Source organism: Mus pahari, chromosome X, assembly GCF_900095145.1.
Source record: "Mus pahari chromosome X, PAHARI_EIJ_v1.1, whole genome shotgun sequence".
NCBI lineage: Eukaryota > Metazoa > Chordata > Mammalia > Rodentia > Muridae > Mus > Mus pahari.
The window spans coordinates 147,703,937-147,719,495 of NC_034613.1; the positions used below are offsets into that span (position 1 = coordinate 147,703,937).

The 15,559-nt window shown below is 38.1% G+C and overlaps 1 protein-coding gene across 4 annotated transcripts in view; it reads left to right on the top strand.

The window, feature by feature from the left end:
* The window catches only part of Mid1 (midline 1), a 343,526-nt gene that overhangs the window by 182,202 nt on the left and 145,765 nt on the right, over positions 1-15,559 (top strand). The window contains exon 1 of one of the 4 annotated variants that reach the window (XM_021187317.2): positions 1,404-1,691. The exons of 2 other annotated variants lie outside the window; for them this stretch is intronic. The gene's annotated coding sequence lies outside the window, so the exon portion shown is untranslated. Of the gene's footprint in view, positions 1-1,403; positions 1,692-15,559 lie in introns of those variants that run through there. One more of the 4 variants, XM_029534270.1, reaches the window with a different exon arrangement.

The following is a 15,559-nucleotide window of genomic DNA, read 5'->3' on the forward strand; positions in this document are numbered from 1 at the left end:
TCTCTCTCTCTCTCTCTCTCTCTCTCTCTCTCTCTCTCTCTCTCTCTCTCTCTCTCTCTGTGTGTGTGTGTGTGTGTGTGTGTATGATTTGTTTTAGTAAGGTATCACCATATGAAAAGGCTAAACAAGCTTGGGTCTAGGCTATAGTGAATGCCTCTGAAGAACAAAAAAATGGATTGAGGGCAGCTGGTGTGATTAGGGGGACTCTAAAACTTCTCAGTGGGGAGCTGAGGCAAAGTTATGGACTCCCAGGTGCCTGTGCCCTGCTGCCAAAATCTCAGAGAACTCAGCCAAGCTCACACATATTGAACCACAACTCCAGCACTCCTGAAACCACTAAGTCATTATTTTATCTGTTATTATTTACTAATACTGCAAAAACTTAACATATATTGGATTATCCTCAAACTGTGAGCACTTGTTTGGGTATATATCGCTGGCTCTACCAAAAAAAAAAAAAAAAAAATCCATAGTCAGTTTACACGTTTCCTTGAATCTAAAAACTATATCTGCAAAGGAATTGTATTCACGGAGGTTTGGAAAGGCTTACATTTTTATGGGGAGCTCAGAAAGAAACCTTTGGACATTTCCTTTAACTTGGTCTTGAATTTTCCAAGAAGCCAGCTAATTGTGCCTTTCTTGTCCCTATTAGTGAGCTTACCAGTTCAGCATTGTTAAACTCAACCTCATTTAGAGGTAGATACACTTATGTAAAAAGAAGTTTTCTTAACTAAATTTCTGCATTTATTGCTCTAATTAGGAAATGTTTTATCTGAAATTGTGCTTTCAGTCACCATCGGTAAAGATTCTTCCTCAAGTCCTGTGTTTCAAAATGTTTGTTTGCACAGTCCCATTAACATTTACTTCTTGTAGGTTGGCTATAAGAGTTTACGTGAAGATGGGGTGGGTAACTGTGTGTCTTGGTTGCTTATTTCAATTAAAGTGATACTTGCAGCAGTGTGGTTTTTCCCTCCACTGGTTTTTTTTCGGGGGGGTTGTTTGTTTTTGTTTGTTTGTTTGTTTTACAAAATTAGGTAGAGCAAGATACACTTTAAAAAATATCTTTGGGTCCTGAGGGTTGAGATTTTCTCGCTGAAATAATTCTTCACCTTTAAAATGCTTTAATGCTTTTAAGGGGCTCTTAAAGTGCAAGGATTTAAGGCCCGGAGCTAGTTAAGCTTTGAGCAGATGCAGTCTGTTAGACAAGAATAGAACTCATCCTTTACTTTGGGAGCTCTGACACAACATCCAGCTGCTTCCAGTCATTTGACTCCTGAAAGCTGCACTAATCCTGGTAAAGGCAGCCTCTCCTGCACCCAGGTCCACCCCCTGCTCCTGATTGGCGAGGCTCTCCGCGACCAGAGCCCGCCGCCTACGACGTCCCTGTGAACTGATTTGAAATAAGAGCCAGGCGGTCCTCGCTAGCTTGCGCCCGACTTTTCATAGGCTGGAAAAGGAAAGGTTGAGAAACTTGACATTGTCTTGGGTAGAGTGCGTATAGAAGCAGATCAAAGAATAAAAAGGGAGGGGGACGAAAAACGTGCTCTTTGCTGCCTGTGGATTCCACCGAGTTGCTTTTGTCTTGTGGGCTTTTCTGCCGGTTTTGGTGTCTGCGCTTGGAAGCCTGCGGGTGCGCTTCCCAGCAGCTTGCTCCCTGCCGGATGGGTCATGGAATTCTAAACATGAGGCAGGTAAGCTTAAGGGTTGTGATTGTAGCTGTGCTGGCGCCAGCCACAGAAGGAGGGATTTAGCTTGGGACCCCTGCGACCTGTTACTCCCGAGAGCGTGCGGAGTGATCAAATGCAGGGTTCCAGCAGATCCATTAGGTGGAAGGAAGGGACTGCTTTTTCTTCCTAAGGCTACCTTAGAAAGAACATCACCTGCCATCACCCCACTGCCTTGTCCTTACTACCCGTGCCAGCTTTTGCTTCTAAGAGTGGTTGCTGATGTCAGGCAGTCTTTGTAAAAGGTTCAAAGCGGTTTGTGGAATATGCAAATCAATTCCAGTTTGCGGGCCTCTGGAATGTATTGTGCCGGATTCATCTCAAGCTTTTAGCCTCTACCCTATTATGCTTCAGGTTAGAATAAAGACAACTGAACAGTCTGACAAAGAAGCACGCGGGGACTCTTATCTTATTTTGCTTTCACATTCTGAGCACTTCACTGTGTGTCCGAGGCTGAGAAGGCGAAACCAGTCCGGATGGAACAAGCTGCACTTCCAGCTGAGGCAAGCGCACAGAAGGGGATGGAGGGGAGGTGTTACAGACTTTTTGTAAAAAACGTTCTAGCACTTTAGGAGTTGTGTTTTGTGTTGCTGCTGGACGCACAGTCTTGGAAGTACTGAACTGAGAACGGGCGGGCTTGAGGATTACTTAAGTGGGTCTCTGTGAAGAATTCTAAGCCAGCAGCTTCTTCCGTCGCTCGAGGGCATGGGGATAAAATTCCTTATCAACTTAGGTAGAAGTTTATGAGATTTATAGCTTTGCCGTTGAGAAAAAAAGAGAAAAGGAAAGACTGGATTACAAAGCCTAGAAGAGGGTGTAATTTACAACTCTATCACGGTTGTGTTAAAAAAAAAAATCTTACATCAATGTTTTATTGCCAAGATCGATACTCATAAGGGGAAGACAAGACTACAAGTCTTTCAGTGACTGGGAAAGGCAGAGATTCCAGGGGAGGAATGCTAGCTACTCTTGCCAGAGCTGAGTAACTCCGGGTGGGAAATTGAGCATCTGTTTTGCCACCGGAAAACCTCTTCCCTTTTTTCTTCCAGTTGAGTTGGGTGTGCCCCACCCCAAAGTGTTCACTTTAGGAGAAAGTAAACCTTCCTATTAGTGGTTGGGCCAAGGGGTTTACAACTTTCTGTTTCACTGCTATAGAGGTAAAGCAGAGGCCCTGCCAGAAAGGTCAGGAGCAAAGACCCTCAAATTTCTTATTCTCTAACTTGCTCTTATGGAATTGTGCTTGGGAAATCGCAGCAAGTACAGAATAAAGCACATGAAAGGCTGTGTGTGTGCTTTCAGAAAATTGCATCTGCCTAGCTAGCTGGAGAGTGGTGCAGAGGCTGGCTTTCTGGAAGTTCTGCGATCTTATAGACCAGTCTCATTCTTTGAATTTCTAGCAACCACATGAGATAGACAAAAGGGGCAAGGAGGATTACTGGATAGGAGCAAGAAAGAGAATAGGTACACAATACTATTTTTTACAAAGGTCCTAAGCCGGAACAAAGAAGTTATTTGATGCTGTGTGAAGCCACCTGTCTTGTCCTCGGTGATATGTGAACTCAATTTTTAGAATCTTTGTGCCCACACAGTTCCTCTGGAATGGGGTGACACTCCCTCTGTCTGATGCCTAAGGCAGGCTTGTCCAGAGCTTGGGATGATTTTTCCCATGTGTAACTGTGGCATTTGTATGAAGTTGGAAAACAGCCCAGTGTTGAAGTTTTAACTGTACATGTAGGCATGTAGTAACTCCTTAGTTATTTAATGAATGGCCATCTTTTCATCCCACATCTCTGGATACATATATAACATTGTTCTTTTGCCTATTGGGTATTTGAAAAGAGGGAGGGACTGGGGGAGGAGATGCAAGAGTAGAGATCATTGTTCATATAAGAAAGCAGGCATGAGATGGTAGCATTACTGCATGGGCGAGTCCCAGATTTGTTCTTGTTTCTCTTGGTGGGGGAGGGGAGAGACCTTACTACTTCATTCAGGCAGAGGAATAACATCTACCAACCAATTTGTCATCTTAGGCCCAGCAGCCCCTGGCTGTATTTGCAGGGTTAGCTATCAAACCAACCCATGTGTCATCAGCTCAGCCATGAAACCCAATCCTCTTGCTGGTAAGTGATCTGTCCCTAGGGCTGTGCAAATGCCGAACAGTGGGGTGGCAGGCCAGAACAGATCCCTACCACTAACTAGTTAGACATTCTCCATAGCCATAAACTTGCCAACAGAATTAGAAGGCTACATGTTTGTCTGGAAGATTCAGAAAGTTTGGGCTTTTACCAGATTGTCAGCAGATGAACAGGGCAGGTCAAAATTCTTATAGGGTAAATGAAACAAACAAACAAACATAAATCTGACGAGTTCATCATGAAGTCATTTTAAAGTGTGCCAACCTCTCTTGGCACTTTGGTCATAAATGGAAAACTTTTCAGAATCTTCTTTGAGAAGGAATTTGCTGCGTTCCCAGGCAAAAGGAAAGGCATGGCCACCTGTTATAGAAGTCCAGCCAAAAACAACAGGTTTGCTTATGACATTCCCACAACTGCAAATATCCTCCCTAAATAGCAAGTCACATTCATTGTCCCACCACAGACTAAGAACAAATATTTCGCTCTCAAGTTGGAAAAAAAAATAGAATCTCCAGACAAACTTCTCTACCAGGCATATTTTGGGATTTTAGAATCCCAATAACTTTACAGAAATATACTAAGCAGCTGAGATGACTTTTCTTTTAGTCTCTTGGTCTCCCAGCTGCTATTTTTTGTGAGGCTAAGATGCTGCTGATGCAAGGAAGCTGTGACTCAGTTTGATCAGCCCATTTTGCATTCTTTAGATTGGAGTTAAAATGCCCAAGGACATCTGGCTTAATAATGAAAGTCCTGGTAGTAATCTTTCCTCAGAGGATTAGAAAGTCCTTTACAAACATCATCTATTTATTCTCAACCACCTCTCCATGGAGAGAACGAAGGGCAACTTGATCCTCATTGACCAAATGGTGAAGTGAAGGCAAAAACAAAACAAAACAAAACAACAACAAAAAACAAAACAAAACAAAAAGAAAAGAAATGGTTTAAAATAATGAGAACAGCAAGTTAAAGGCTAGTCTGCTAGTCTGGAATTCACCCACCCAGAAAGACTACCTGGGAAAACAAAACCTCTCCATCGATGTTCCTTTTCTTCTTGTTCTGTTACTAGCATACAGTGTCTCAAGTATGCTGTGTAGCTTCATTTCTTTGGAAATGAAAGCCTTGAAAGGTTTAAAAGACAAGACCTTTCTGATTTTCTTTGTCCCAACATTGAGATCAGGCAGTTTTATGACACTTAATAGGAAAATGCTATAACTGGAATTTTAAATATGTATGTGAGAAGTGGTTCCCTTTTAACATATGTTTTAAGTTTTTGTATATGCTTTAGAGAGTTTGGTGTCTTCAGCATATGTTAAGATTTTATTTGTTTTTCGACTGCCCATCTTTCAGGAAATGTTACCATTGCAGGACTTGTTGTCAACTAAAAGATATTTACTGATCGTTTCAAAGTAATTTTTGAGTTGGTTTTTACTTAGTGTTCAGTGTGACTCATGTTCTGAGTTTGTCTGGCTGTGGACCGCATAGGCTTCAAACAAATCTGTTAATTGGTAGTTGTATGCTATCCACAGACATTCCTGCAACGTTTTAAGGCTAACTGTGCTTGTGGATGTCTCCTGGCTTTGATCCCTTGTGTGGTAACTAGACATCCAAGGTAGTTATGGAAACCTAGGCCTTGCATTGTTGAGGGGGATGGGGAAGTATTTGGTCAGAGAGTAATTTGTTTGATTAAGAAAAGATGGGCCAAATCAGGATATTTTTTTGTCCACGTGATTTGAGTATCTCAGTTGTTCCAAATCAGTTAGAGTTCAATAGATAAGAAAAAAATATGACTGACCACATCAGAATATTTATTAAAAGTAATTTAAATTCTTCTTAATCAACTGTTTGCTATGCTCCCAGAGAAAATTGTAAAATGAAAGAGAAGGCCAACATATGTCAATGTTGTCAGTGTCTGTCTTGTGCTTAGTCTGAGTGTGGTCAGGTTTAGAACTCCAGGCTCTAAAAGAAATGCCAGGATCTGGCTGGAAGTGTGTATTTCATTTATCTACCTGCAGGGGTCACACTTGAAGTTTCCATGATGAAAACCCAGGTCTTGGGCACCAAGCAGAATCAGAGAGAGTACTCTGCTTATAAGAGTAATTAGTTACCAATTCTTTAACCTTGTGACCGAATCTGCTACGAAAACCAGTTTGTTCAAGGAAGAGAATATCAAATACACTTTGATTAAAGCAAGAGTAATACAGTCAGGTCAAACTGGAACCTAATCTCTGTGTAGATATGGGGAAGTTTATGAGGAAAATTTTTGGCTTATTATTAGCTCTTTCATCTGACACCAAACTCATCTTACCAGTTTTGTTTTAGGTTCTTTACTGACTCTTGTTAACTGACATGATGTAGACATTTCGTTTAACTAGAGGACACACTGTTAGATGCTCATCAGAGTTAAAGATTTCTTTTTTCCTTAGATGAAGATATTCTTTGACACAACATTAAGATCTTTAATGTCCTCCAGTAAGTGGTGTTAAGGAGGTAAAAAGTTGTGGTACCCAGAGACACAAAAAGAGGGAGCTTTACTAAAAAGAAAATAATCGAAAACTAAAATCATGAAAACTTATCTCCTTTGTGCAAAAACAAAACAAAACTATAATTAAAAAAAAAAAACAGGTTCTGAGTTAAAAGGTAAAAGCAGTAAATGGTCCTGATTGTAGCATGTAAGTGACTGTTAAATGTTCCATATTCAATCAGCTGTGTATGATAAATAAAATACCAAGGCTTCCCATCTCTTATCATTCAACATTTACTGATCGCTTCCAGAATTAGTCTACTTAGTTCATTTAGAAGAAACCACACAGTGAATGATTTTTGTATTTCAAATGTCTTTTGAGTTCTCAACCTAGTTTAATAGAATCCTTGCCCTCAAAGTACTTCCAATCTAGTATGCAGGTTTGATACCAATAGTATAATATAGGTTATTACATGAGAAGAATGGCTGTTTGCTTGTTCTTCCCTATGTTTATTTGTAAGGATGAAAATCCCTTTAAAAACTAATGATTGCCTAAAATTTATTGAACTTAAAGGAGCTGAGAAATGATTGGTATTTGTGACATTTTATTTCCATGTTCACTTGTAGACACTTATGATTTTGTTAAAATCAATTTATCAGAGAAAATACCTAACACAGAGTCCCAAATCTATAAATGCTTCCTGTTACATTTTATTGAGTATTACAATATATTTTATTTACTTTAAGTTTATTTTTAGCATTTGAGAGAGTATGCTTTGTACTGTATTCTTATCTTTAATTGATTTTTTAGTAAGCACGCAACATAATGGGTTTCACTGACATTTCACATGTATCATGTTTTTTGATCTTTAACTGATGCATGAAATATAAAAATTGTATATACTAATGAGATCCATGTGATGTTTCAGTGCATCCATATCTTGTATAATTAAGTTAAAGGTATCTGTCTCTTCAAATTACCAACTCTTTATGGCAAAAATATTGTGAAATCCCTTTTTCTAACCCTTTGAGAGCTACAATTATACAAATATTATCTAGACTCACCAAAACTTTGACTCCTATATAAGTGCGTTCTTCAAGTTTCTTGTTTGAAACTATACAATGTTCAAGTGAGAAATTATGCCATGGACATTTTGAAACACTATCTTTGAAGGGTTTGTGGGTGTGACTCAGCCAGACAAATGTTTGCTTTGCAAACCTGAGCAAAGGAGCTTGATAGCCAAGAACCACATACAAATGCTAGGAGTAGTAGTGCAGTGTGTTCCCTGCAATGAGTAGGAGGAAACTAGGAGTCAGTGTGGAGCACTGGCATAGCTGCCTAGCAGAATTAGTGAACTGCAAGCCAATCAAAGACAGTTTCAAAGGAGGAAGATGACAGGAAAAATTGCAACATGTAGAGGAGGTGCTCACAAGGCCTCACCCTTACCTGAGGATCTCTTTGTGTATTGATGGCTGCTGTAGCAGGGAGTATGGCCACTGGGAGTAGCTTATGTTCCAGTGGGTAGCCCCGCATCCAGGTGCACATGGGTAGCACTAATAGAACACATCAAGATTAATTTTATTTTACAGAGGACATGAAGTTGAGAAGGGACCTTTTTGGGTGGGGTCTTGAGGAAGTTGAAGGGGAAATAAGAATATAGGTATGCTTAGAGTTTTATTATATATATAATAAAATATATATTATAATATATAATTATAATTATAATAAATTATAATTATAATAAATTATATAAATATAATTATAATATATAATAAAATAGGATTTGCTAGCATGCCTGCCTTATATTTCAGACCTATTCACTAGGCCTTTCTCAGCATCCTCTCTGAACTTGTGGACTCAGTAGAGCCTTTATGCATGACAGCCAGAGAACCACAGAGGAGTAACAAAGAAATAATGATGGTATGTGTGTGTTCAGGTTGTTTATGAGGACTTTCTTTGTATGCTGAGAAGTATCTATTTGGATTAAAATAAACAGGAGGAAATGGCTGTGGCCCTTACACACATTCATATTTGGGATAGTCTATTTCCAGTTAATTAAAGCTCTGAGTTATTTTAGAGCAAGAATCACATCTAAGGTATCCTTGAATTCTCAGATCCAAATACAGGGGTTGAAACACAGCGAGAGTTATCAAGTGTTTCATGGAAACAGGCAAGGTAAACCTTAATAGAAAGATGGGAAATATAAAGATCAGAGTGGCTCGGAAGAAGAAAGAATGTTTGAGTGGTCAGTGGTATAGTAAAGAGTATCAAAAAAAAAAAACCTTAAAGTATTTTGTGGTTGCTTAATCATTCAGTTGTATTCTGCCAAAGACCCAACCCAGAACATACCAAGCAGCTTATCTTGATGGTAGAAATAATTCTGGTGTGGAAATTGCCTCTAACTGATCAAAGCCTAAATTGCAAGATAGGATCTGTTAAGCTTGTTCTCACTGAGGCTAACTTGAAGTTTTAGGTCATAGACAAATGTATAGTAAGTTTATTTTGTCAGGTAAATATCAAGTCATATTTATTTAGCAACAAAGTGAATATTTCCACCTTCCTTCCTTCCTTCCTTCCTTCCTTCCTTCCTTCCTTCCTTCCTTCCTTCCTTCCTTCCCTCCCCTTCCCTTCCCTTCCCTTCCCTTCCCTTCTTTTTCTTTCTTTTGTTTCTTTCCTTCTTGGATGGGGATGGGACTGGGGTCAAAGTCTCTCTACATGACCTTGGCTATCAAAAAATGTACTATGTAGACCAGGCTGCCCTCATACTCACAGAGATCCACCCACCTCTGCCTTCTGAGTGCTGGGATTTTAGATGTGTGCCACCATGCCTGCCTTAGAGGGCATCCTTTTAAAGACCATGTGTTTTCACTGTGTGCAGGTTGAACTTAGATTCAGTAGAGTGACATTCAAGAGAAAGAGCTTTTACTACTTGTCAGTGTGATGCACTGTCTGAAAGTTCTGGTTGAAATTGTGGAATTGAAATTTCACATCCATTTGATGATTTATAGGGACAACAGCACTTATACATTTCCAGAGTACACTTAGTAGACTCTGTTTCCTATCACATGTCAAATTTTAGAGTGCTGCTACAGTTGGATGTATTTTCCAGATTACCTTTTTGAGTAGGAAGGAAAAAATGTGGACAAATGAGATTTTCTTTTTCTGACTTAGAATTAGCTAGACAAGTCACCAGATAAAGCAATAGAGAGATGGAAGTAATAGAAATTTGTATATATTTTAAAAACATATCTTAAAAAAGATTTATTTATTTTTGTATGTGAGTACACTGTATCCGTCTTTAGACATACCAGAAGAGGGCATCAGATCTCATTACAGACAGTTGTGAGCTACCATGTAGTTGCTGGGAATTGAACTCAGGACCTCTGGAAGAGCAGTAAGTACTCTTAACCACTGAACCATCTCTCCAGCCCAAAATTTGTATATTTATATAAGATGTAGTATATAGGAAATACATTAGGGATTCAAACTGAAAGTTCTACTTAGGTGATGGTAAGTGGAGCATACTTGTAGTTTTGGCAGTTAAGGGGCTGAGCAACGAAGACCAAATGCTTAAAGGAAGACTTAGTTTCATAGGGAGACTCCATCTTTTAAAAATAATAAATAGGTAAGAAAAAATAAATTGCTAGTTAAAAGTTTGGTTTTTTAGGTTAAAAAAAAAAACAATAATTTTTGATTTCCAGGTACATGACTGTGTCTTGCCTGGAGCTCACTATTCTTTTGCCTCAGCCAGAAAGTATCAGGGTTACAGGTGTGTACCATCATACCAGGGTTTATAGGTTGAAAGTTTAGCATATGGTCCAGAATGACTCACATCTGTAAACCCAGCAGTTAGGGGTCATGGCAGAAGAATTGTTACAAGCTTGTTGTCACCCTGGGATTTACGGTGTGTTCAAGAGAAACTTGGCTGTCAGAGTTAACAGCATATCTCACCAGCACCAGCACCGCTACCAGCACTAGTTTCAGTGACACAGTTTAGCTCAAGAAGCACTTTAGTCATACCCAGGAGGAAGTTAGTTTTCACCTAGAACTGAAAATTATGCTCTCCAATTTTGTTCTTTTTTTTTTTTGTCCATTCCACATGCCTTTATCATAAGGTATAATTTGACTGCTTTCAGAGCCCATGCTATTATTGCATGTGTTGCAGAGTTTGGGACAATTAGAATGGGTTGTTGGTTGTGAATAGTCAGAAAAGAATGTATTATCTTGAGACAAAATTCCTCCCTTACTAGTTGGGAAGAAGAGGATCGGTGGGAATGGGAGGGAGACAAGAGAGGAGAATGGAGGAATATGGTTAAAATCCATTATATATGTCCCAACATGGAAAATATGTATGAAAACACACCAATGAACCTCACTATTATAAACATTTAATATGATATTACAAACTGTTAAGAAAGCAGTTTTTTTGGAGGTCCACATAGTTAAGGTGGGCTTGTATATCACAACTGTAATTATGGAACTTAGAACGACTGGGCTGGAGGGTTGCTACAAGTTCAAAACCTGATAATGCTATATAGCCTATTCCCATGCTATATAGCCTATTTCAGGTTAACCTAGCCTAAAGAGTGAGACATCTCAAACAAACAAACAAACAAACAAACCTGAATGGTCAAAAGGTGTTTCAGGTGGTGTTTGTGCCACTATTGTGTATATCTTCTCCACTCTGATTTTAAATTTAAAAAAATGCCTGATGTTAACAACTGGAGGGACTATGTTTGTTTCAATGAAATGTTTATGATATGAGAGGATTTTTTCATGATTTAATCAGCTGTGCTTTTCAGGAAAATGATACAGAACAAATAGAAAGGGGATGAAAAGTATGAGTTCATTTAGGGCATGTATGAAGGAAAAGTAAACATTATGGATGCTATGTGGTGTGAGATTCAGTCGACACTCATTTCTGTGGTCAGTGCTTAAAGTAAAATTTCATTGAAATTAATGCTACTACTCTTTCTGTCTTGGTGAAAAAGGTAAAAACAAAAACAAACAAACAAAAAAACCCCCAAACCTCATAATGATTGATTGAGAGACTCATGATTTTCTAAGTAGCAAACTATCACATGAAAATATACTATAAAATAATGAATATTTACTGTTTAATCCTTCTATCAGAAGGAAATGCTCTCTGAATATTTCTCCCCTCTCTACCATGTAAGCTGTCAGAATGGAACAGTTCGAATGTATACTACATTATTTTGGTTTAACTAACAAAGAGTGATAAGACATGAATTATTTGTGACAGCCCCGAACATTGATAACAGAAGACAATAATGCCTGCAGACACAGCCTACATTATAAAAATCTGGAAGCAAAAATGCTTATTATGTTAGGCAAAAGTGCTTTGACCTAGTTTTGCTTTTCTGCTTGGAAATTATGTCAGTATTAGTTACATCACCCCCTCGGATGAGCAGTTTCACATTTTTGTTTATTTCAGGGTCATGTTATTAGTTTTGTATATTTAGTTCTGACCTTCCAAGAACCAGACTAATCCTTATTGGCTTGCATTTTCTTTTGAAAAATGAGACTTCTGGGATCCAGAGAGAGGGGATTTTATGTATTAAGAAAACAATCTAAGATGCATCATCAGAGGCATTCATTTCTGCTGGTTCCATAGCCACTGCACTCTTGAAGGATCCAATAGAACATCCACTTTTTTGTCCTTGTAGTGTCTTTCTTGCTTTGTTCTGTGGAGACAGAATAAATTATGTTGCCCAAGAGTGCTATACTTGACATAATTGACTACCATAGTTAACAAAAAGTAAAACAAGGTAGAAAAGACATTTCCCAGCCCAGCATTCTTCAATTTAGCCCTTTCATGCTTCCTTTTTGCTTGTTCATCCAGTAGAAATTGACTTAACATATTTTTCTTATTTAGAATTTCTACTGAATATACTTCAAAATGAATTGCTTCCTTGGTTGATTTCAAACACATTTTTTTCCAGCCATTTAATACTTTCTATCATTAGAGGAAAGAGTCATTTAATTCTTTCATACATTTATGAATTCTAATCTTCAAAGAGTGAGAGTTCTTCTAGTGATCAACTTACATCAGATTTACAAGTATAATTTGCTACCAAAAGACCCTGAACAGTTGTTTTTTTTTTTTTTTGATCTGCATGTTTTTAAATTCCTTATTAACAAATGCAATCAGGCAACTACACAAAAGAATATGAAGTTGTGGTTCTTCTGCAAAAATCAAACAAAAATTCTACTATTTGCTCTTGTTTTCTAATTAAGGTTTTGAATACTAAGAATCTCTTTGTTGTTAGTGCCTTTGTAAATTCTCTCTGCCTGAATGAAGACAAAAAACAAGGGATTGTCCCCTTCAAAGTAAAACCATGTGAATTTTAGCCAGGTAAATTGCTGATTAGCTTGGAATAATTTAAAGAAACAGTACGTAAGCAAGTTGGGATAGGATTCAGTCCTAATTGTTATCTCGGGGAGGGATTATGGTGGGGGTGCAGTGTTTGAAGATAGTTTGAAACAGTCAGCTCTCAGTATTGTGTTCTATTTCTGATCTTTATGTTAATTTAAATACTGAAATTCTAAAGAAAAAAACTTCTTTGGAGGTCTTCTTTACTTTCTAATGAGTAAATAAATATTTTCAACTTTAATATATGTAAATATTTATAAATTTCCATATGTATCCTATGGTGACATCCACTTCTACAGAAAGTTTTATAATCGTTAAAGTTAGAAATGTAAGTATATATCCCTTATCTTACATGGTGACTTTCTCTGCGTGGTATTGTGCATACCCACACATATTTGATGATATGTCCTGAAGTTCTTTGCATATTAATTCAAAGAGAGTGCTCTTTTTCTTTCAACAGCTATACAGTATTGCATTATGATATACTGCCGTTCCATTGCAACATCCTATCATAACTGATTGGACTTTGACCACATGGGTAGCTTCCAGTCTTTTGCCATTAAAATAGTATACATGGAGAAGACTAATATTCATCACTGTGTTCTAGTCAGGTATATCTGTCTAATAGATTACAAAAAGTGGCTTTTGAGTGAAAAGGTGGATGGGCTCTCTAATTTAGTTAAATCAGTAAGATGGCCAGCCAGCATGGATGTCAGAGAGTCACTGATATAACACTCCTGATTCTCTTGTCTTACTCTCCCAAGTGTTGAGATTTACAAGTGTGTGAAATCAATGCTGATATAGGATTGTTCTTAATAAACACTTAGGAGTTTATCTTTACAATCATTTGCCAGAGTAATGTATCTTTGTTGACGCCTGAATGTGAGGCCCCTAAAATGTAACTGGTTCCAAAGATTTTCTTTGAATGAAAGCTGAAATAGTTTGCAGCAAATATTTATGTGAGAGGATAGGCCTTCATACCACCCCCTACAGCCAACAACCAATTCCACTTTCTCTTTCATTCTCTATCCAAGATAAGAAGCTCAGCTTTATAGAGTACAAATAATCTCCAAAGTGTGGAAAGCTCACTGCTTGAGATCTAATGCCTACAAGATGCTTATATCGCTAGTACTCAGTTTGTTGGAATTACAACTATTTTTCAAGGTATTAGTAAGAGGCTCCACTTAAATTACCATCATTTTTTTGAGACAAGGTTTCTCTGTATAACAGCTCTAGTTGTCCTGGAACTAGCTCGGTAGATCAGACTGACCTAGAACTCATAGAAATCCACATATCTCTGTCTCCTCAGTGTTGGGATTAAAGATGTGCACCACTATTTCCCAGCCTTGAAAATATCATTTCTTTAAATTCATTTCCTTCTTTTTCTCAGATCAAGTATCAGAGTACAGCATCTATTACAATGATTTAAATATTCATGCACATGTTCTGTATCACCCTTCCTTTTTTTGATTCCCTCAGTAAGTTTTTTTAAAAAAATTGATATTTTCTTTATTTACATTTCAAATGTTATCCCCTTTCCTGGTTTCTCCTCCAAAAAACATACTCCCTCTATGCCCTCTCCTCTCCCCCTGCTCACCAACTCACCCACTCCTGCTTCCTGGCCCTGGCATTCCCCCACAGTGAGGCATAAAACCTTCATAGGACAAAGGGCCTCTCCCCTCCCATTGATGTCCAAGTAGACCATCCTCTGCTGCATATGCAGCTGGAGCCATGAGTCCCACCATGTGTGATCTTTGGTTGGTGGTTTAGTCCCTGGGAGCTGTGGGACTAGTTCATATTATTGTTCCTCCTATGAGGCGGCAAGACCCTTCAGCTATCACACTTCCTTAATTTTTTCTGTGTATGGTATGTGTGTATAGTGTGTGCATGTATTTTCATATGTGTGAGCATTTATGTATGTATAGGTACATTTGCATGTGTGTATGTAGGTCACAAGTTGACATCAGGCATGTTTTGTCAATTGTTCTCTACCTTATATATTAAGGTATAGTCTTTCAGTTGAACTAGTAACTAGTCTGTTTGCCACCTCTACTACTACTGCTGCTGCTACTGCTGCTGCTGCTGCTGCTGCTCTTATTATTGCTGTGCTTAGAATTGTGTACTCGATTGTCTTGTGTACTCGAAGCAGGTACTTTATCACTATGATATTTCCCAGCTCTCCATCTCTATAACTTTATCCTTCCAAGAATATATAAGTGTGATTGAAGTGTGCATTCTTTTGAGGATGACATTTGTTTCACTCAGCATGATTCTCGGGAATTTCATCCAAGTTATTGCAAGATCTATTATTTTCTTTTCCTTTCTATTACTGTTTCATATCTCATAGTGGAGATGTCTCACAATTCTACCATTCACCTTGTTGATAGACATTTGGGTTGCTTCTAAATTGATAATATTACAAATAAAATTACTAAGAATTTTTATGTACTAGATTCTACATGACCACAAGCTGTCATTTCTCTGGATCAAAGGCCCAGGAGGGCAGTTGATAGGTTTTGTGGTAAGTGCAGTTTTGTCACAAACTGCTAAAGTCTAACCCACAGTGGCTGAACAGTTCTGCATTCCTATTAACAATGCATCTGTGATCCAATTTCTTTGAATTTTTCCTTAAAATCTGGTTGTTGTCCCCACTTAGATTTTAAGCATTTCATTAGTAGTAGTGATATCTCATTTTATTGCATTTTGAAAGGTAAAGAAAATAGTTTATGATGCATTATAGGTGTGAATTCAAAATTTCATTGATAAAATGCCAACATCCAAATTGGGCCTATTATATGACTGAATTGTCCAAAAATACCGGGGAATATTAAATATTGTTAGATT